The sequence below is a fragment of the Miscanthus floridulus genome, chromosome 18, assembly GCF_019320115.1.
Source record: "Miscanthus floridulus cultivar M001 chromosome 18, ASM1932011v1, whole genome shotgun sequence".
In the NCBI taxonomy this organism is placed as follows: Eukaryota; Viridiplantae; Streptophyta; class Magnoliopsida; order Poales; family Poaceae; genus Miscanthus; species Miscanthus floridulus.
This window is the reverse complement of record NC_089597.1, coordinates 15,960,027-15,980,922: the sequence shown is the minus strand read 5'-3', so window position 1 is coordinate 15,980,922 and position 20,896 is coordinate 15,960,027. Positions and strand designations below refer to the sequence as shown.

The 20,896-nt window shown below is 49.1% G+C and overlaps 1 long non-coding RNA gene across 1 annotated transcript; it reads right to left on the bottom strand.

Moving 5' to 3' along the window:
* Nucleotides 1-108: 108 nt before the first annotated feature.
* Nucleotides 109-10,115, bottom strand: LOC136522080 (uncharacterized). Its single transcript, XR_010775783.1, has 3 exons — nt 10,065-10,115; nt 9,883-9,954; nt 109-239 (listed from the first exon to the last, which is right to left on the bottom strand). It is a non-coding gene; the product is annotated as an uncharacterized lncRNA (long non-coding RNA).
* Nucleotides 10,116-20,896: the final 10,781 nt, after the last annotated feature.

The window sequence follows — 20,896 nt, the reverse complement described above, 5'->3', positions numbered from 1 at the left end:
GTTATTGATTGGAGAAAAATCTACTTCAACCAGAAACAAATAACTCCACCAGTCAGTCACACACATTGCACCTGCACCAAAATTGTGAAAAAGAGTTCAACACTATAACACGAATAGAAATGAAAGACTTGCCAGCTGAAGAGAGCGGATCGGAGTGCGGCAGCATAGCAGGAAAGCCGAGGGTTCCACGGCAACCCTTCTGGATGGATAGGACACAAAGTTCCAGATTTTCAACGAACCTGCATCACATGAGCAAATACACAACAACAATAAATACAGCTATGCAACATCCACTACCGGACAGAGCATCTTTGCCAAGGGCCTGAGGATTTGCTGAGGGAAAATGCTCGGGCACTCGGCAAAGAACAACCCTCGGCAAAGACTCTTTGCCGAGGGCCAGACCCTCGGCAAAGACAAGCACACGGCAACAATAATTATTCGGCAAAGGGCCGGCCCTCGGCAACACCATCTGACACGACGTCCATCCCCTGCCGTCAATCTTTGCCGAGGGCATCACCGTTAGGCCCTCGGCAAAGACTTTTTAATCGTTTTTGAAAAATTTCTTTTAAAAAATTCTTTGCCGAGTGCCCCTGGCCCAGCACTCGGCAAAGACAGTCTTTGCGAGTGCTAAGCTGGCACTTGGCAAATTTTCAATTTTTTTTGTTTTTTTCGCCCCATTTTTTGGGCCTTGCTACAGTAATTAGAACTCTATTTCAAAATTTGGGACAATTTTTAGTTTTTTTGTTATATTTGGTTGATTAATTTGATTATGTTGATTTTTATATATAATTCAAATTTGAACCGTAAGTGCGTGGAATATTGTAATCTAGTGCTTCGAAAAATGTTATTCATGGTATTTGGTGTATGTTGAGTCTCTATCCACGAACTCGCATCAAATTCCGTGCATCTTCTTCACATAACATGACGAGCCACTTGCCGAAAAAGTGTTTTAAAATTATATAAAGTCCATATGAAGTCTGGGTTTTATGCATCTGACGTCGTAACTTGCTCGAAACATTCTCAATTTTTTACCACAGCCTACACATGCGATAACATGACATCTTGACAAGTTTCGTGATTTTCGGACTTCGTATGGACTTTATATAATTTTAAAACACTTTTCCGGCAAGTGGCTCATCATGTTACGTGAAGAAGATGCGCGAAATTTGATGCGAGTTCATGGATAGAGACTCAACATACACCAAATACCATGAATAACATTTTTCGAAGCACTAGATTACAATATTCCATGCACTTGCAGTTCAAATTTGAATTATATATAAAAATTCAACATAATCAAATTAATCAACCAAATATAACAAAAAAACTAAAAATTGTCCCAAATTTTGAAATGGAGTTTTAATTACTGTAGCAAGGCCCCAGAAAAAATGGGGCGAAAAAAACAAAAAAAAATTAATTTGCCGAGTGCCAACCTTGGCACTCGGCAAAGAAGCCTTTGCCGAGCGCCAGGTCACAGGGCGCTCGGCAAAGAATTAAAAAAAAATAAAAAAAATCTTTGCCGAGTGCCGCTGGGCCTGACACTCGAGCTCCACCGCCCCCACCGTGCCCTACGGCCGGCCAGCAGAGGGAGAAGGAGAGGAGCAAGAGGAAGAAAGAGAAGGGGAAGGAGGAAGAAGAGGAAGGTGCCAACCCGACCGCCCGTCGATCCTCGCGCCGTTCCGACCGCCCGTTGATCCTCGCGCTGCTGCGGTCATCCCCACCGTCGTCGCCGGCCCTCGCTCTTGCCGTTCTTGCTGCCAAGGTAAGCCCTACCCTTGTAGTGTTAGTAGTAGTAGTAGTTAGTAGTGTTAGTAGTAGTTAGTTGTAGTGTTAGTAGTAGTAGTTAGTAGTGTTAGTTGTAGTGTTAGTTGTAGTAGTTAGTAGTGTTAGTTGTAGGGTTAGTAGTAGTAGTAGTTAGTAAATAGTAGTAGTTAGTAAGTAGTAGTGGTTGTTAGTAGTAGTTAGTAGTGTTAGTTGTAGGCTTAGTAGTAGTAGTAGTTAGTAAATAGTAGTAGTTAGTAAGTAGTAGTGGTTAGTAGTAGTTGTTGTTAATAGTTAAGTAGTTCTTAGTATTAGTACGGTTAGTAGTTAAGTAGTTGTTAGTAGTAGTGTTAGTAGTAGTTGTAGGGTTAGTAGTAATTGTTGTTGTACTACTTCAATACTTTCATCTGTATGGAAAGAGAACTAAAGTACATGGCTCCTCTTGATATATTGGTGGTTGTTGGCCTTCGTGCCCATGTTTGGTATATATGTGGTTGTTGGCCTTTGTGCCATGTTTTTTGTAGGTTTTGGGAACCTCCCCGTGCAGGGGAGGTGCTGCCGAAATTTTAAGTCGACACTAACCATTTTTGCCCTTTTTGCAGGAGGACCTATGGGAGGGACTCGGCGACCCCGATCGTCTTCGTCGGCGCTGCGGGTCTTTCTGCACTGCGTCGACTCGCCACTGCACCGACTCTCCACCGCCCCGCTACCCTGACCTCACCGGCACCCTAGGTATAACCCCTCTATCCGTATGTGGTCTTTGGTCGCATAAATTAGTTAGGTGTCTCCCGTTCGAAAGAGATACGGTTGGAGGTATACAGATCTTTGTATATCTGCGACCATATCTGTTTTGGATTGTCCACGTTTTTTGGACAGCTCGTGGATGCGTAGATGGGTTAGTTTCCATGGTTCGCTCCAGTCCGAGATGGTGTTTCGGCATCACCCCCTGTTGTTCTCCGGATACACACTCTCCCTTGCAGGACGTGCATCGAGAGAACAGCAGGGAGGTGCTGCCAAAATTCTATCTCGGATAGGGAGCGGAGCATGGAAACTAACCTCATCTACGCATCTGCGGGTGGGATTAGGACCTATCCTCACCTATTAGAGAGTAGGAACACCGCGTAGATGCAATTGATGGTTACATTACTATGTGCTGTATATGTGGAAGGATGGAAGACCGTCAGTGGATGTACACGGGCCAGAGAAGCAGGAGTGACTTTGACATTGAGTGGGTGAATGGGACAGATGCTTTCTTGGAACATGCATGGAGCTCGGGTGTAGCTAAAGGACATTCTAAACTTTGGTGTCCCTGTAGCAAATGTGACAACAACAGAAGGGTAGACAAGGTGACCATGGGTAAACATCTTGTGTACAATGGTTATACGGCTAGCTACCACCGGTGGATCCACCATGGTGAAGCAGATCGTATAAGAGCGGAGGTGGTGAGACCATGCCTCAAGGCTTTTGATGATGATGCCGGAGTAGCAGACATGCTAGATGACACTCACCAAGCTCACTTCACAGAAGGACGTGAGAAGGAGGAGATGGAGGAAGCTGCTAAGGCCTTCTACGAAATGTTGGACTCGGCATAGAAACACCTTCATGAGAGTACAATGGTTTCTCAGCTGGATGCCATTGGACATGTTATGGGGTTGAAGGCTGAGTTAAATCTGAGTCATGAAGGCTTTGATAAGATGTTGGCCATGTTTGGCAGCATGCTACCAGAGAAGCACATTCTGCCGAAGAACTTGCACGAGTCACAGAAACTATTTCATATGCTTAAGATGCCATATGACAAGATACATGTTTGTCCGAAGGAGTGTGTCATATTTAGGAAAGATCACAAGGATGCAAAGTACTATCCAAAGTGTAAATCCTCAAGGTACCTGGAGGTAGACTCTGGAGATGGCCAGAAGAGGCAGCTTACGATCCCTGCGAAAGTCCTACGGCACCTTCCGTTTGTGCCGAGGATCCAACGACTTTTCATGACTGAGGAATCCGCAAAACATATGACATGGCATAAAGAAGGTGTACGGTACAAGCCATGGACAATGGTGCATCCGTCCGATGCCGAAGCATGGACGTACTTTAATGACAAACATCCTAACAAAGCAGCTGAGGCTCGTAATGTACATGTCGCGCTGGCAACAGATGGGTTCAATCCTTATGGACAGTTGTCTGCCCATACACATGTTGGCCCATGTTTGTTATCCCCCTGAATCTCTCCCCCGGCATCTCCTTTCAACGGCATAACATCTTCTTGTCGTTGATAATTCCTAGACACCTAGGGAGTAATATGGGTGTGTACATGGAGCCTATGATTGATGAATTGATCGACGCTTGGGAGAAGGGGGTATGGACATATGACCGAGCTACAAAATCATCCTTCAAGATGCATGTTTGGTACCACTACTCCCTGCATGACTTCCTGGCGTATGGGTTATTCGCTGCCTGGTGTGTCCACGGGAAGTTCCTGTGCCCAATATGCAAGGAAGCTGTGAGGTTCATTTGGTTGAAGAAGGGTGGCAAGTATTCATCGTTCGACAGGCATCGTCAATTCCTCCCTTCTAACCATCCATTCAGACAAGACATCAAGAACTTTACGAAAGGTGTTGCAGTGATAGACCCTAAACCGTGCATGAAGAGTGGTGCTGAGGTGCGTGCTTAGATAGATGCTCTCGTGCCCAATGAAGGAGGTGGTTTTGTGGGATATGGTGAGGAACATATATGGACTCATAAGTCTGGCTTAACGAGGCTCCCCTATTTCGATGACCTTCTTCTGCCACATAACATTGACGTAATGCACACCGAAAAGAATATCGCCGAGGCAGTTTGGGGAACTCTCATAAACACTGACAAGTCTAAGGACAACGTTAAGGCTAGAGTGGACCTAGCGACGTTGTGTGATAGACCAAAGCAAGAGATGTGGCCTCCTAGTGGCCGAAACAAACAATGGAAAAGACCTAAGGTCGATTTCATCTTGGAACCCGATCAAAGGAGGGAAGTACTAAAATGGATCAAGACGTTAATGTTCCCAGATGGATATGCAGCGAATCTGAGCAGGGGAGTGAACTTAGGCACTTTACAAGTCAATGGGATGAAGAGTCATGACTACCACATATGGATTGAGCGGCTTCTTCTAACGATGGTCTAAGGCTATGTCCCTGACCATGTCTGGCAAGTGCTGGCAGAGTTGAGCTTTTTCTTCCGTCAACTTTGTGCCAAGGAGATATCTCGGACCGTCGCTCAGGACTTAGAAAAAGCGGCACATGTGTTGCTCTGTAAGCTGGAGAAGATCTTTCTATCTGGCTTCTTCTTGCCCATGCAACATCTGATTGTGCACCTCCCGTCCGAGGCACATTTGGGGGGGCCATGCAAGCCTGGTGGTGCTATCCAATCGAGAGATGTCTAAAGACTCTTCGCAAGAAATGTACAAATAAAGCTAGAATTAAGGCTTCCATTGCAGAGGCAAGTCTAAGGGAGGAGGTGGCAAACTTCACAACACTATACTACAAGCCGAAACTTCCTAGCAATCATAATCCACTCCCTCATTACAATGTTGGCGAAAATGAATGGACCCACAGCCTGTTCCAAGGCCAACTCGGCAGCGCAAGTGGATCGACCAATAAGATATTGGGAAATGAAGAGTGGTGAAGTGTCATGCTATATGTGTTGACCAACCTTCCCGAGGTGCAGCCATTCATCGAGTAAGTTCTCAACGAACTTGTTTTAATACGCCCTGAATATTCTTCATGCAACCCCACTGATTCTCGTTCGGACAGGGAATTTGTTCATGAGTCTTGGCATCAATCAAGGGATCCTACCTCACAGGAACATGACACCCTTCTTTCTTGGGGTGCAGGTGTGGGGAGGCCTGATTTTATTTCTTGGTTCAAACAAAAGGTAATGTCCAATTTAGCTCCCACGTTCCATATTCCAAGTTTCTCGTTCGTTCGATTAATATAACGACCTATCATGCTTGAGCTTGCAGGCCCAGACTGACTCGTCCATGAGTGAGGAGTTGAGACAGGTTGCAGGTGGCTATGACGTTAGGGTGCAGTCATTTACGGGTTATGACATGAACGGATATCGCTTCCACACAACAAGATATGAGCAGACTCGGCCCAAATGGAAACCCACAAATAGCGGAGTTTGCACGCCCGGCACTGATGGCCTCGACTATCATGGTAGAGTTGAGGAAATCTATGAACTCTCATTTCATGGTCATAAACATAAACCTGTTGTGTTCAAATGCCACTGGTTTAATCCTCGAGAAACGAGACGGACCCCTCATCTTGGGCTAGTCGAGATTCGAGAAGATTCTGTCTATCCAGGAAAAGATGTCTACATTGTGGCTCAACAGGCCGTGCAGGTGTACTATACGTGATATGCCAACCAAGACAAAGTGGATCTTAAGGGTTGGGCTATTGTGCACCAGGTGTCTCCACATGGTAAACTACCTGCCCCAAACGATGACGATTACAACTTCAATGCAAACTCATATGATGGACAGTTCTATCAAGAAGATGGGCTACTAGGCACGTTTGAGATAGTCTTACCCAAAGTGATCGAAATGGAAGTAGACAACGAAACGGGGGATGACAAGGTTGATGGAGATGTGGTGCAAAATGTCAAGGACATAGAAATGCTTGACCGATTAAGGCTAGGTAATGACGACAAAGACAACATAGAACCTTCAGATAGTGTTGCCCATTTGGACAATTTTGACAGTGATGACGACACCTATGATCCTAATCATGAAGATTATTCCTAATACATGTAATACTATGTTTGTTTTAGTTTGTGTTTTCTTTATTTATTTTGAATCTATTTCTAATATATATACTAATAAGTCTTGTTCATTCTTTGTGATTGCAGGTGATGGCGAGCAGCCGTCCACGACGTGAGACGGCCTCCCTTTACGGGAGACCACGCCCTCCCATTTTAGACGAGGGGTCGGGGTTAGGGGTAGCGTCCACAGGAGGTCAGAGGAGAAGGACCAGGGTCAGCAGAAGGCAGCGGACTCCTTCCCCGCCACCTTCAGACGAGGTGATGGAGGAGGAGCATGTGACGGCCACGCCCGAGGACGAGGTCAAGGACGAGGACGTCCGACAGACCAAGGATGAGGCGGTCGAGGATGAGGCCGCCGAGGGCGACAGTTCCACTACCCCGACTGTCTACCAGCGAGGTCCCACGAGCCTCCCTCAGCCTTCGCTTCCTCGCAACCGGGCACTGATTCGCCCTATGGCAAAGAGGTAAGTAACTATAGATGTTATCACAACTACTTCATATGATAATGTTGGAAATCAAAAGAGGAACTGATAAATTTTCTTAATCACTTGTGTAGGGCCTGGTTGGTTTTGTCGGGTACTCCTGCACGCTCCCTCGTGAGCATCCTTAGTGTTTTGTGTAGGAAATGGTACCCCGGCCTTGTGAACGTGTCTGAGGACGTGTGGGAGCCGGCCTACACGTGGGACAGGTACCAGTTGGCCCCTGACGACAGGTATCGCAACAAGCAGGAGCGGGTACTGGCGGAGTTTTGGGTAAGTCTCTCTCGCACAACATTTTCATTGGGCAAGTCTTTTATTGAAATAATGAATGGATACATCGGTTTTATATGCAGAGGTATTTCAAGCCAGAAGAAGGACTTGAGGCCCGAGCGGATCAGGCGGCTGCCGCCGCCTGTAGGAAGTACGTCACCGATATGCACCATGAGGCGCGCGTGCAAGCCCACAGAGACTACTACGTCGTGGTGTTGAAGCAGTCCATCAGCAAGCCTGATGCAAGACAGGTGGAGCTGTCCCGGGCCCAGTACCTTGAGGTAGACGAAAAACATTAATAATGATTCGTTTTGAGATTAAGTTGGTTTAATTTTATATTTTTCTATGTCAAATAATCGATGACTTGTAGGTGATTCCCTGGTGGTGCCGATCCCACTCCGTGTGCTGGGAGATGATCGTGGACAGGTGGTTGTCCAACGACTTCGCTGAGAACCACGCGAGGCAGCGGGACCAGCGTCTGCTGAGGCAAGGTGCTACTCACCATCAAGGCAGCAGCAGCATCCCCGCCTACAAACAAGCATATGTAAGTGATTTCTTTTATCTTATTTGACGCTGAGTTCTGCCTTATTTCTCACCATCTTATCGTCTTACTCGTAGGAGGCTGCACACCCGGGCGTGGAGGTCTTGGAGTTCTCTGCGTGGGCTATGTCCCACATGGGCAGGGCGTCTTCCTCTGTCTTCTTCAACCCATCTGCCCCGCGCGAGGTGTACTCCGACCCGACCGTGCACACTAAGGTCCAAGAGTACACCTCAAAGGTGAGGGAGGTCCATGGGGAAGATTACGATGTGCGCACTGAGCCCATTGATGTAGAAACCATCATGAGGCTAGGAGGAGGCAAGAAGCATGGGCGGCTGTGGATTGCAGACGGCGCCATCGACTCCACCACTGTTCCCTCTCTCGACGTGCTCCGAGCACGGAGCACGAGCTCCAGCTAGCCCATACGCCCACGGCCTACTCCGTCACTGCAGCGGGTCGACGCTCTTGAGGTACGTCCTGTTTTACTCGTCGTACGTTCATCTTTGCACACCGAAGTTACATTTGCAATACTGAAACATTGAAGTTTGCATTGCAGGCCGAGCTGCAGGCCCAGAAGCTCGTGGTCGAGGCTCAGAGCGCGCAGCTGCAGGCCCAGAGGGAAGCGTTCGTGGCCTAGGAGAGGAGGATGCAAGAAATGGAGGCCTTCATGCGGAGTGTCCAGCAAGGGGGTGTACCTTTGTCGTTGGCAGCTCCCCCACCGCCTACTCCTACAGCCACTCCTGTAAGTATGAAAGTTCACTCTTACTAGATGCTTCCTTGACATACAATGAAAGTTCACTCTTACTAGATGCTTCCTTGACATACAACCATGGTTGACATACAAACTTACTAAATGCTTGACATAGAAACTTACTAGATGCTTGACATAGAAACTTACTAGATGCTTGCACTAGCTATGACATACAACCATGCTTGACATTCTCAATTTACTAGATGCTTGACATAGAAACTTACTAGATGCTTGCACTAAGCTATGACATACACCAATGCTTCACATAGAAACTTACTAGATGAATCTCACACATGCAACCTCTTATCCTTTTTGCAGCTTCCGTCGGCGGGTTCGAATAACCCCGCTCATGCGTCACCGAATGATGGAGCCTTTGCTTCACCATCGTGTCATAGGCCGCTTTTTTTGAGGAGTTGTGCTTCGTCATGTGCTTGGACTTGAGCTTTTGTGACTTGTGCTTGGACTTGATGGACTGTGGTTGTGAATTTGTGACTTGTGGTTGTGATATTTGACTTGTGGTTGCCATATGTTGTTATTTGAGTTGTGGTTGTGATATAATGTGTGAAAATGGTTTCGTTGTGATATATATATGTGATTATTGTGATGTTTGTGATATATATGTGACATGTGATATATATTTGAACTGTTTGTGTCAGTGGAATGCAAAAAACAAAAAAAAATTACAATTTCGGTTGATTTGCCGAGTGCAATGGTCATGGCACTTGGCAAAGCTGGGAAACTTTGCCGAGTGCCAGGACATTGCACTCGGCAAAGATTTTAAAAAAAAAGCAAAAAATCTTTGCCGAGGGGAGGCACTCGGCAAAGAGCTTTTTAAAAAAACTAAAAATGGCTTTGCCGAGTGCGCGCCGCCGTGGCACTCGGAAAAGAGTTTTTTTTTTAAAAAAATGTCTTTGCCGAGTGCCTTGCCGCCGCGGCACTCGGCAAAGAGTTTTTGAAAAAAAAAATATCTTTGCCGAGTGCCCTAACTGTCGGCACTCGGCAAATGCGCCGTCAACAGAGTAGCGCCGTTGACGGCTGCTTTTCTTTACCGAGTGTCGCCGTTGGCCCTTGGAAAAGAATTTGCCGAGTGCCCGACAAATGGCCCTCGGCAAAGAGCCTCTTTGCCGTTAAATTTTTTTCCGAGGGCTCTTTGCCGAGGGCGGCGCTCGGCAAAGCCATTGCCTAGGGCTTTTGGGCCTTTGCCGAGTGCCCTGGGCCCTCGGCAAAGAGGGTGCCTCCAGTAGTGATCATAACTAGGAACAAGCAGGTAAAGAAGGGACAAAGGTGCTTACGAGCTGTTTTTGAAGGTCCCGAGGGCACCGACATTTGGGATCTCTCCGTAGAAGAAATTAGTAGACAGGTTCCTAGGAGATGCATGGTAAGTATGTGCTCTCTCTCAGTTTTTTTTTTTTACTTTTAAATCATCAGCCCTATGTATTTATTTGTTTCCAACAAGGGCACAAGAAAAACTTACAGAAAGCTAAGGTGAGTGAGGCTTCCAATCAAGCCCGGTATTGTGCTTCTCAACAGATTACTAGACAGGTCCCTGCAATTTGAACACATCAGATAGAAATAATAATAATAACATTGTTAAATCACAATTGGACAATGAGTGATGCTAATGTGAAGGACCATACAAGATTGTGAGGTGCACGAGCTCGCCAATCTCTGAAGGGATACCTCCTTGTAGGTAGTTGGCTCTCAGGTAACTGAACATACACACACAGTAAAATAATATAAGAAGAAGCAAATATTTGAATACTCTGCCGAGTTAGCTGAACAAATCGACGAGACTGGACTAGTCAAATACTAGTAGTAAGCAAATATTGTAGGGATGAGGCTATGCAAGCTGTTCTGCTACAGACCTCTGAAAAGGAAAAATGCCCATCCGTCAACACTCAACAGGCAAGCTGCAGCTGCTCGGTGCCTGTCCTGCTCCCGGTGAGCAGATCTCCGTCCGTGTCCCCGTGCAGTCCTGCAAGGCCAAGTCCTATTTCTAGCTTGGCCGGTGAGATAGACACTACTGCTACCTAGCGCCGAGCGCAGCAGCAGAGCAGCGCAGTCGGTCTTAATCCCGCTCGCAACAGCGCCCTATGGCTCGTCGGCTGCCGCGGCCGTGAAGGAGCGACGGCACCCACGACCCGCTTGCATGTTCGCTCCCCACATCATCCGCCGCAGGTTGCAGCAGCACACGCTCTGCTCCCCACGCCGGCACGCCTGAGCCCCTAGCCAAGTCCCCTACCTCATCGATCCCCGCCACCCGCCTACGTCCTAAAATCTCCCACCCAAATCTCCATCCCTCTGCCGTCATCAAAATACACAGATCCACGAAATCTACTCCACATGATGAAATGGGATCCAACACACACAAGAGCAAAGGAGCAGCAAACAAGGGAAAAAACAACGGCCAGAGCACAACGGGGATCCTATAAAATACCTTCGCCGGCACTCCGCGACGTGGAAGCACGAGTTCGCCGGAGCAATCGCCGCAGCGCCGACGAAATCACCTTGGGTGCGCGTCGCGGGGTAGAGCGTCGAGGGGAAGAAGCGGAAGAGGAAATGCGCTAAAAAATGGATAGCAATTTTCAACGGACAACCGTACAGACAAAGTGGGCCCTCCAAATCAGAGAAAGAAATAGCACGGTGGCAAGGAAACACACGATGCCCATCCAACGGACACAAAATCCGTGTGCCAAGACAAGATAAAACACACAAGTGTCCTTTAGCATTTCTGTTTTCTATTGGACTTTATCAATATGGATTTGAAAGTTAATCAATTACCACCTCTATCGTCTTGCTTGTCTCGAGGAGTTGGCGCCTGTCGACGAAATATGGTCGGCAGTCTACCTAGGGGTATGCCCAAGGTAGTAGATTATCGGCAGACAGATGCGCAAACCCCAAACAAGACGGTGACGCAAGACAGACACGAGGTTTTATCCAGGTTCGGCCGCCGAGAAGGCGTAATACCTACGTCCTGCGTCTGATTTGTATTGCTGTATGTCAATGAGAGATGTCTTTTCGAGGGGTCCCCTGCCCGCCTTATATAGTCTGGAGGGCAGGATTACAGATCTGGAAACTAATCCTAGTCAGTTACAATTGCCATATGTGGCCGGATAAGGATTTCTATTCTAACCGACTAGGATCCTGCTTGATTCCTTGTGCGGGACTCCGATCAGGTTAACTGGGCCGCACGTCGTCTTTCGGGTGGACCGAACCCATCGATCCGGGCCAGCCCAAGCTTAGCCGTAAGGGTATAGGGGTTAATACCCCCACAGCGCCTCCCCGAGCATCATGTATTATGCTGCGACACGCCATTTTAACCTTCTCCGACAAGTGAGGCTTGAGCCCTTGATGCCTCCGACCACCGTCATCACCGGAGAAGTAGGTTGTCCGAAGAATGTATGGTGCTCTTTAAGAAAAAAGAAAAAGATTTATTGTCCTGAGAAGTGTGCCCACTTGTATTTCTGAAAAGAAATGTAAGTGGTCTTGAAGCATAGCGTCCTTGAACATCAGAACCGTAGGGGTCAAAAAACAAACACATTCACCGCAAGGTGAAGTGTGCCCACTTAGTCCCCGAGCCTGGTAGTAGGTGACGTAGGCACGTGGTGCCAGGGTCTAAAAAGAATTTCCGCTGACGTTAAAAATCCAATTGCCGTACAGGCAAGACAAAATGCACCGGCAGGTGCATCGTACCGACGTAGTCCCCGAGCTTGCTGGAAGGCGAAATATGAGCCTTGTAGCAAGGTCTAAAGAAGTATCTCTTAACTGTATGTGAGTACAAATCATATGTAGCCAAGGAGAGTGAACCCCGAATAGTGGTCGGGAAAGTCCCCGAGCACAGCAGTGGTCATAGCATTTACTGAGCACGGTAATGGTCGGAAAAGTCACCGTGGTCGGAGTAGTCCCCGAGCACGGGAGTGGTCTGGTCAGTCCCCGAGCACAGTAGTGGTCTAGACAATCCATTATCGCGTGCGCCACTTGTACTATTATTTGGTGTATTTATTTGTCGCCGCACTATGCCAAGTCCAAACTGACACGTCTGGTCAAAAAAGCAAACAGGTATAGCACGTCATTCTGCCCTCTTACTCTTTCTGGCAAACTATCGCGTGGCACCTGTATGGAGGTGCGTCAGTGTGGGCCCTCTCACTTTGTCATCGAAGAGGCGCGTACACTGCAAACGAAGGGGCGCGTTTATTGGCGTAGATCTCGAGGTGGTGTGAACAACCGTCCGCTGCGTGTGTGCATGTCTCCCAAGAATCTCGGGCAGATGAAACGATGGAACTCTTTGTTATTTATAATATAGATCTGGCAAGTTACTGACACCGTTCCCCATTGTCATTCGCCGCCGCCACCTTCGTCTTCCTCTTGCCAAACCCTATTCCTCCGATAATCATCGCCAAACCCCCTCGCCACCGCATCCACCCCCTTAGAAAGGATAGACTAATGGCGAAGAGAGATGCCCAGAAGAAAGGCGGAATCATGGCGAAGGAGTGGTGGAAATCGCGGAGCAACGAGCAGACCATCGAAGACCTCGTCGCCATGGGGGTGCTCCACAACAAGGCACTCGCTGGATGGCGCGCGCCGGAAGGAGAAAGCTTCCCCGATCCACAACCAGGTGAGATTGTGGTTTTCGAAGACTTCTTCAAACAGGGTTTTGGGATTCCAGTGCACCCTTTCCTTCAGGGTCTCTGTTTGTATTACGAGATTGGGATTTGCAATCTGCATCCCAACTCGATTCTTCTCGTCTCCACCTTCATCCATCTCTGCGAGGCTTATGGTGGCTTCCAACCCCATTTCGACCTCTTTCGCCACCTGTTCTGTCTTCGGAAAAAAGGGAGTGGTGGCTCGAAGATAGCCGGAGGCGTCTACCTGAACCTGCGTGATGGCATGAAGGCTCAATACTTGCACTGCCCCTGGAACACCTCACTAGACGAGTGGTACAAGAAGTGGTTCTACATCCATGAAGAGCCGAACACCATCACCCTGTGCGACATGGGGTTGATTCCAGAGAAGAAGAATAGCTGGTCGGAGAAGCCCAAGAACTTAGAGCAGATCGCCGAACTGCTCGGGATGATCCCGTGGGGAAGGCTTGATGGCCCTAGCGTGGTCAGCAACTTCATCAGCCGAAGAATCCAGCCCTGCCAGAAGATGATTCATCCAGGCTTCGAGTACCAAGGAGGCACTGATCCAACGAGGACCAGAAAGGAGCCGCTCGACAAGATGGAAATCAAAGCCAGGATTGGAGAGCTGTTCAACCTGGCCGATCCCAATTATGTCGCGCTGAACGCCATCGAGCACGCCTTCAAGCTGGCTCGACCTCCCCCAAAGGTAAATGATGCCTCCTTTTAACTATAGAGTCATGTTATAGCAAGAAAATAACTGTTTGTCCCCGTTTTGTGTCTCAGTTTAATAGTCATGACCGGGCAGCAATGTTCGTGTCGCCTCCCCCCGGTGTAGAGTGGCCGCAAGCTACTGGCCCAGCCGCCCAGACCAGTGCCAGGACCGACGACGTCCACTGGGCGGTACTCGAGACTGTGGACGACGCATCTACTAGAGCCGCTGGCAAGCGTCCGGCTGCCAGCAAACGATGCCAAGCCATCTTCCCCCTATCAGACGACGAAGCAGAGGATGCGGACATCTTTCGGCTCGTCCCTCGAAAGAGGAGAAGGCAAATGGGGTCGACGGAGCAGAGTGGCTCCTCTGTGCCAGCAGTGGTCACACCCTCGACCACTGCAACACAGAGGATAAATGAGGGAAACATCGAGCATCATACCCCGACGCCTGTACCGGAGGTGGAAAGAGTCCCGGTGGAAACTACCGAGCAAGCGGAGCAGGAGCGGTCGAGGAGACGTTCCTTCGCCACATCATTCCGCAAATCGAAGCTGTAAGTATCTATATTTTTTATGTAAGCTTGCAATTTGCATTGGATACTATTATCGTCTGAACTTGTCTCTGATGCATTAGATCGGCATCCACCGAGAGCCCCGACCAGCTAGCCGGGTGCAGCACAACTTTGCTAGCAACGGCGGGACAAGCTGCCCAGCAGCCAGTCGTGGAGGGGCCTGTAGTAGGAACTCCGCTTGGACCTCAGCAGGCGGTCGACCAGACGCCAGTCCCCGAGCGGCTAGTCGAGAAGACAGCCGAGCAGAGTAGAAGTGCTCCAAGCACGAACCCTGCTGAGATGGATACCATGGCGCCAAGGGAGCCGGGTCTAGCCGAGGAGCAGCAGCCAGAAGTGGCCCAGAACATTCTTGCCGATGCGATGGCTCGTGGAAAAGCCCTTGTGGTCTTGGAGTCTGCAAACTCCAGACCAGCGCCGCCTCTCGAACAGGAGGCTGAAAAGGAAGAAGTGGAAGAGGTCCTGGGTCGTCCCCAAGATAGGCGACAACATGTATATGTGTCGCGCTATCGGAACGACGAATGGGTCATGCATGAAGAAATCCCAGAGGTCGAAGAGACCTTAAGAGTCGAACGGGCGGCCAAGCGTCTGGTGACAGAAGTCCAGGTATATTTGGCTTGAGTACTTGACCCTGTTATGTAGTCGAACTATCTGACGTAGCTTGTCTGTATGCAGGACTTGATGAAAACTGCAAGATACCGAAAAAGGTGCTTCGACCAGATTGAAGGAATCACGGCGACCAATAAGGAGCTGACGGCTGAAGTGGAACGCTTACGGCGCCAACTTGAAGCCGCCGACCAGGAGAGGACAGACCGAGAAGCACAGAACCAAAACCTGGTCGGCCAGCTCAATAACAAAGAGCGGGAGAAAACAAGTAAGTTTTTCACCGTATCATAGCAAGTGCAGGACTTGTGTTATTGTGTTCTTGGCAGTAACAGCTGTAATGCAGGTTTAGAAGCTGAAGTGACCCGCCTCCAAGTGGAAAATAGCCGTGTGACCGCAGAATGTGGTCGCCTGAAGGAGGACAACGAGAAACTGGCACGCAGCCAGTCTGAACTCCAAGACCACACCACCAGAATGAAGGATGACCTGAAAAGTAAGTATTCTAGATCACCCTTCTCATTCTATCGCCCACCTTGCCTTGTCGTGTCACCATGTTTAATGTCTTGTACTGCGTTCAGTTTTGAAAGTCAATGCTAAGAGGCACCTAGAGGCCGTGATCAAAGAGCGCGACGACTGGAGAGCATGATGCCTCAAGGCCACCAAGGAGCGGGACACGTGGAACAAGCGGTGCCAAGAAATGGAAACTGGCATTGTGCCCGTCCTCAATCTTATCGACCCGGCACTCATAGAGGAAGAACTAAGGACGCCCCAGCTCGGACTGGTCGAGAGATGCAAACAAGCATGGGGATGGTTCCAAGAGTTCGTGAAGGAGGCGGGTGAGTACACGGGTGCCCATGTGCTAAGCATGGTGTGTGCTCACTACCCCCTGATCGATCTCAAACGCCTGGAGGCTGGGTACCCGAAGGAGATAGACCCAGACAAGGCAGAAGAGCTTCGGATGGCCCAGCTAGACTTGTCATCAAAGATAATTGGCGATATTAACCTGTGTGGAGGTGGGACAGCACCTGTACAGGGTATGCCGTCGACAAGCCAGCTGGAAATGCCATCAGCTGCAAGCCAACCAACGAAGCCTACGGTCTCGACCAGCCAGGCACCGGCGGGGCCATCCCCTTTAGCGCAAGAGTCCTCGAGACTCGAGTAGGGTATTAGATGCAGCGAGCAGTAAATGCCATGTGCCCCGACCAGCCAATGTAATAGGCTTAGAGCTATAGAAGGAGGACATAGTTGTGTTATTGTAAACTTGAGCCTCTTCAAGCAAGCTTGTAATAACGTAACTGTATATCATTCTAAGCTTGTTTGCTTTATACAAAATGTATTTAAGCTTGAAATTTTTTGTTGGTGTAACTAAGTGGGAACGTGTTAACGTTCTGTTTAGTTGTACCGTTTTGCTCGACACATCATCCCGAAGGGTTTGTGTGGCCCTAGTTGGCATGTGGTCGGAGTGTGAGGTACTATGACCTGTGCACACGTGGATGCGGACAAGTCAAACCAGGGGGGACCTGCCGATCACCCGCAACGTAGAGAGCGGATCCCGTGCACGTGTTGGGAGGAACCGGAGACAGGACCTGCTCTGAAAACTGTAGAAGGAGTGGTGGTCGACTTGTACTGGCTAAGTCAGAATAACCATAAAATTCGGAGTGACACATTAGAGTGGTCGGAGAAATCATAATTGCTTTATTAAAGTAAATCGAAAATACAAGTAAAGTACATATCTTAGTAGTTAAGCATAGAAACGTCTAAGCTTGTCGATGTGCCACGAGTTTGGTACGTCCGTCCTGTCCAGGTGAGCTAACCTGTAAGACGTTGGACGTGTGACTTCCTTGATCATGAAGGGTCCCTCCCATGGGGTTGCGAGTTTGTGGACACCAGCCTGGTTCGTCTTCCACTTCAGGACTAAGTCCCCAACCACGAAGAAACGCTCTTTAACGTTCTTGTTGTAGTACCTGCGCAAAACAGTAAAGTATTTGGCCGTGCGTACACAAGAATCGAGCCTTTTCTCCTCTGCGCTGTTGACTTCTAGCTCCTGTACTTCATTGACCTTGCCCTCATCGAAGTTCTCTACCCGTGCTGATCTGAAAGCTATATCTGGTGGGAGGACTGCCTCAGCGCCGTAAACCATAAAGTGTGGCGAGACGCCGGTGTTACGACTAGGCTGAGTCCGGAGGCCCCAGACCACGGCTGGTAACTCCTTAAGCCATCTTCCGGGAGCTTTATCGTTTTCTCTGTACATCCTCTTCTTCAATGCGTCCAAGATCATGCCATTTGCCCGCTCGACTTGTCCATTAGCTCTGGGGTGCGCCACCGAGACGTATTTTACAACTATGCTCCTTTCATCGTAGAAGTCCCAAAAAGCATTCCCGGTGAACTGAGTACCCAGATCAGTAATGATGCTGTTGGGCATGCCGAAACGGTGGATGACTTGGTCGAGGAACGTGACAGCTTTCTCTGAGGATGCCTGTACCAGAGGCATGTATTCTATCCACTTAGAAAATTTATCAATTAGCACGAAGACGCATGAAAATTTCCCAGGAGCCAATTTGAAAGGCCCGATCATGTTGAGTCCCCAGCATGCGAAGGGCCAAGAGGCTAGAATCATCTGGATCTCATGTGTTGGTACATAGATTCTCTTGGAGAAGAACTGACAACCCTCACAGCGGTGGACTAGCTTCTCTGCGTCGGCTACTGCTGACGGCCAATAGAACCCTGCTCGGAAAGCCTTATCGACCAGTGTTCTTGAGGCCGCGTGGTTGCCGTAGGAGCCAGAGTGGATTTGGTCCAGGAGATGCTCGCCTTCCTCCTGGGTTATACACTTCATCAAGATTTCCTCCTTAGCGTTTTTGCGCCATAACTTGCCATCGACGAGCAGATACTGCTTACTGCGACGCATCAGGCGCTCGTTTTCTGTTCGATCGATATAACCGCTACCATCTGTTAAGTACTTGATGAAAGGTGTTCTCTAGTCCGGCTCATGAGTGGTCGGAAGCAGCTCAGTTGTGCTCGGCGCCGGAACCGCTGCCACTAATTGCTGATCTGGAGTTTTGTCGACCGTAGAATCTTCATTTTCGATGGAAGGCGTGAGCAGGTCTTGGACGAATACACCATGTGGGATTTTGGCTCGGGATGATCCTAACTTTGACAGCGCATCCACTGCCTGGTTCTTGTCCCGGACCACATGTATGTACTCGATGCCATAGAACCTGCCTTCCAGCTTTCTTATCGATTTGCAGTACGCGTCCATCTTTTCGCTGGTCGTGTCCCAGTCCTTGTTGAGTTGGTTGATGACCAGAGCCGAGTCTCCGTAGACATAGAGACGTTTAACACCAAGCTCAACCGCAATGCGTAAACCATGCAGGCACGCTTCATACTCGGCGGCGTTATTAGATGTTGGGAAACAAATCCTGAGGACGTACCGGAGCTGCTCCTTGGATGGTGATACGAAAAGAACTCCTGCTCCCGCACCGTCAATGTTGAGAGAACCGTCGAAGTACATCATCCAATATTTGTCAGATCCCGGAGAGGCAGGCGTGCTTAAGTCTGTCCACTCGACGATGAAATCGACGAGTGCCTGAGACTTGATTGTAGTACGGCTTGTAAATTCCAAGGAAAAGGGGCATAGCTCCATTGCCCATTTGACGATGCGTCCGTTCGCATCCTTATTGCGAATGATGACCCCCAGAGGATACTCGGTCATGACCACCACACGATATCCGTCGAAGTAATGTCTCAACTTTTGGGATGTTATCAGTATGGCGTAGAGTAGTTTTTGAATCTGTGGGTACCTGGTCTTAGATTCGTTGAGTACCTCACTAATAAAATAAATTGGCCGCTGTACCTTGTAGGCGTGGCCCGGCTCGTCGCGCTCGACCACCATTGTAGTGGAAACCACCCGATCGGTCGCCGCAATGTAAAGTAGGAGAGTTTCGTCTTTTCTAGGAGCAGTAAGCACCGGGGGTGATGTGAGGTATTCTTTTAGCTGTGTGAAAGCAGTGTCTGCTTCCTCCGACCACTCAAACTTCTTGGATGCTTTGAGCAGTTTGAAGAACGGTAGCCCTTTTTCTCCTAATCTTGATATGAAACGGCTTAGAGCGGCCATGCATCCGGTAAGCTTCTGGACATCTTTCACCTTTTTGGGGGCTTCATGTCTAAGACAGCTTTGACTTTCTCCGGGTTAGGGCATATGCCGTCGTGGCTGACGACATTGCCGAGCAGTATGCCAGAAGGAACGCCAAAGATACACTTCTTTGGGTTTAATTTCCATTAGAACGTATTGAGGGCTGCAAAGGTGCGTTCTAGATTGTCAACAAGGGTACGTACTTCCTTGGTTTTGACAATTACATCGTCAACATAAGCCTCGACGAGGCCGTCTCTTATCTCGTCGTTGAGGCAGGCCTGTATAGCACGTTGGTAGGTAGCTCCGACGTTTTTGAGCCTGAACGACATAGTCATGTAGCAGTAGGCGCCGAAAGGCGTGATGAAAGATGTCTTGATCTGATCATCCTTTTTTAGAGTGATCTGGTGATAACCAGAGTAACAATCGAGAAAGGAGAGCAGCTCGCAACCGGCGGTTGAATCTACGACCTCGTCTATGCGAGGTAAGCCGAAGGGGTCCTTAGGGCAGTGTTTGTTGAGATCAGTGTAATCAACGCACATTCTCCATTCATTATTCTTTTTGCGTACAAGAACCGGGTTGGCTAACTATTCCGGATGATACACTTCTTTGATAAATCCGGCTGCCAAAAGTCGTGTAACTTCTACCCTAATCGCCTCCTTCTTGTCGCGAGCGAACCATCGTAGCTTCTGCTTGATTGGTTTGGCCTTGCTATTGACATTTAAGGAGTGCTCAATCAAGTTTTGAGGTACACCGGGCATGTCGGAAGGTTTCCATGCAAACACCTTCACGTTGCTCCTCAAGAACCTGACGAGCGCGTCTTCCTATTTGGGATCCAGGTTGGCCCCAATGAGGGCCGTTTTGCTGGGATCGCCATCGACCAACTGGATCGTCTTGTGCTCCTTGGACCTGATGTTCTTGCGCGGAGCCTCGAGCTCTGGGATCTCCAGGTGGTCGGCCGAGGTCTTCTTAGCGTCGAGCATGGTCTCGGCCATACGAATAGAGAGGTCGTGGGCCTCTGCTATTTTGAAGCTGTCGTCCTCGTAGGTATAAGCTGCGTATACGTTGCCCTGAGGGTTAAAACTCCTTTCTCGGTAGGCATCTTGAGAACCAGATACCTGTAATGAGGTATGTCCATGAACTTGGTGAGCGACGGTCGACCAAGAATAGCATGGTAGGTGCCGTCGAAGTCAGCGACCACGAAGTTGACGTAGTCGGTGCGGAAGTGGTCCGAGGTCCCGAATTGCACAAGTAGCGTGATCTGCCCGAGAGGTGTAGAGCTCTGTCTGGGGAGAACGCCCCAGAACTGTGCCTCATACGGCTTCAGGTCCGCCTTGGATATTTTCAGGGCGGGCAGGCTGTTCTTGAATAGTATATCAATGGAGCTGCCACCGTCGATCAGTACCCTGTCGAACAGAACCTTGTTGATACAAGGATCGAGGACCAGGGGAAAACGCCCTGGCTCAGGTATGGCGGCCCATTGGTCCTTCCTGCTAAAGTGGATTTCACGGTGAGACCACGGAGGAAGCCGCGGATCGGTGAGAAGGTTGTCGGTGTTTGCCACGTTCAAGCAAGCACGGGTGAGCAGCTTGCGTTCTCGTTTGGTCTCATTGGACACCTTGCCGCTGATGATGGTGTGCACGCGATCAGTCGGCTTGACGTATTTATGGCGAGG